This window comes from Colobus angolensis, unplaced genomic scaffold, assembly GCF_000951035.1.
Source record: "Colobus angolensis palliatus isolate OR3802 unplaced genomic scaffold, Cang.pa_1.0 Scaffold150, whole genome shotgun sequence".
Lineage (NCBI taxonomy): Eukaryota > Metazoa > Chordata > Mammalia > Primates > Cercopithecidae > Colobus > Colobus angolensis.
Genome location: NW_012114600.1, coordinates 2,989,474 through 2,991,981, shown reverse-complemented (window position 1 = coordinate 2,991,981; position 2,508 = coordinate 2,989,474).

The window sequence follows — 2,508 nt, the reverse complement described above, 5'->3', positions numbered from 1 at the left end:
TAAAAAAATAAAAAATAAAAAGAAGACTAATAGATTAAAAATCCCTAGGCAAATGCAAACAAAAAGAAAGTGAGAGCATCATTATTAAAATCGATCAAAATGGAAGTTAGGGTTAGAGGCACTAAACAGGCTAGAGAAAAGCATTGTACAATGGGAGGAGTTTCCATAGGAAAGAAGGAAGAGAGAAGAGAATAGAGACAATATTTTAATAGATAAGAAGTAAAAATTTTCCAAAATTGATGAAAGACATCAAGCTACTGATTCAAGAACTGCTACGAACCCCAACCAGAATAAATAGTAAAAACAGGTACTTCATAGTGAAACTGCTTAAAAACAAAAATGAGAAGAAAGCATTAAGACAGCTAGAAGAAATAGGACTATTTTAATATAGCAGAGCAATGACAAAAGTCAGAGGATATTGGAATGATACTTCTCACAAAAGAGAATAACACAAAAATGGGAGGGAAGGGCGAATGAAAGTTCTACAGTTCTAAATTGCTAGGGAAATAGGAAAAGCAATCATTTTTATTATAGCATAACAAGTCATTACACTGGATATAAATGGAAAAAGCAAGTATATGCTGCTTACCAGAATCATGCATTAAAATAAGATTAAAAACCAAAGGTAGATAAAAGACCTATAATACAAACACTTTAAGAAAAATTAAGGCATCACCACGAGGCAATGTAAGACTGTAAGGAAAACAGTATTATTTGAGATAAGGAGACATTCTGTAAGAACAAAATATTAATCTACTAAGAATACATTACAACTTTAAATCTATGTGAATCCAATGATATAATGAGAACAGACAACTGCCTTTTCTGATTGAGAACTTGGCTGGAAACCCCCACTAACTAGAAACTGCTGTTGGAACCAGGATCAAGGAGAGGTATAGCAGTCTTATCACTTGTAGTCCCAGATCCTCTCTGCCCTTTTAATGTGAGTGACCTTTGATGTCTTGGAAGTAGCTGAAGATTATTGTTGTTTCTATTTTATTTTATTTTGTTTTTATACTATTTCTCACTAGACAGATGTCCTGGATGCTGACTCACACTAGGTAGTAAGGTTTTAAATTGTATCCAGATCATCTGATTTCTGGCAAAGGATATGGCCCATGGTTATAGAGCTTACATGAAAATATTTTCCTTGCCTTCAAGTAACATTTACTTTGGGAAAGACCAACCTTTAAAAGTGACTAAAATACAAGGCATGGTATGATAAATGTGGTAAAAATGGTAGAAACAAAAAAAGGTAAAAAAGGCATAAGATGTTATATAGTCTAAAGAAAGTTAGAAATAAAGGCAAAACTCAAGTATCAAAAAACAAATTCAAAGTTGCTAACTCAAATGCAGCATGAGAGTAAGTCAGAATTTTACTTTCCATCTAATGCCAGAATCGCCACAAAGATAAAATGCAACAATAATAATATCAGATCTCCATGGGTCCTACTAGTCAGGCATCCCATCTTCTCAATATTTGCATTTAAGTATAGTTTAGATCTACTTTTAAAATTATGATTTAACATAAAAAGATGTAGAGGATCAAAATGTAAAAACACGAAGGTTCCTACGAGACCCTTTCCTCACACAGCTTTCCATGGGAACTGGCTTGCTTGACCAAGGAGTCTGATTTCTACATTCTCTGTTGAGCCTTCAGTAAGTATGCATCTCTTTGGAGGGAATACAAACAGAGAGCTTTCACTGTCTTCAAAGGGCTGCCATGCTGAGTCAACTCAATAGGACAAAAAGAACAAAGTGAGACAAGCTGCAGCCTTCCAAATAGCATCCTGCAAGCCCCTCCATCTGAAAGTTGCAGGGCAGAATTCTAAAAAGAAAAAAAAAACAGGGGAATTCAGAGAATTATCTGTTTAATTTTCATCATGCCTGTTGTAAATTGGGCTAAAGTGGTCATAGGCCAGGCCCAACAGACTCCAGCATCCCCTTTTGTTCATGCACAGACTCCAGCATCCCCTTTTGTTCATGCACTTGAACATAAGCTGAACCACAGCTCTGGATTTAAGACCTAGCCTGACATTCCTTGCATAAATGACAGGCCAATCGAAACTCATTTATAGTGAACAGCATGTCTGAAATAGGACCAAGAGGCAAAACTAAGTTCTTTTAGTGTTACTCTTTAATTCTGCATATTGCCCTTGTCCAGTTACCCAGGGAAAATAGAGATTTGGAGTAGGAATCAGAAAAGATTCTTGATGTTGTTTACTGTGTATCTGTGTGTCTATAGAGAGAAGAGATTAATTAATTAGCTTAGTTACTCAAGCAAGGTATGTTTTTAAATTATGGATTCTGGTCTCTCTCTCTCTCTCTCTCTCTCTCTCTCTGTGTGTGTGTGTGTGTATGTGTATGCACACACACACACACACCCATACACACATGGAGAGGCATACACACATGGAGAGGAAGATGTGTCACAATGAGCACAACAAAATTTCTGACCTCTGGGAACTTAATTTCTAGTTGAAAACAGACAGTAAGTAAGTAGATAAA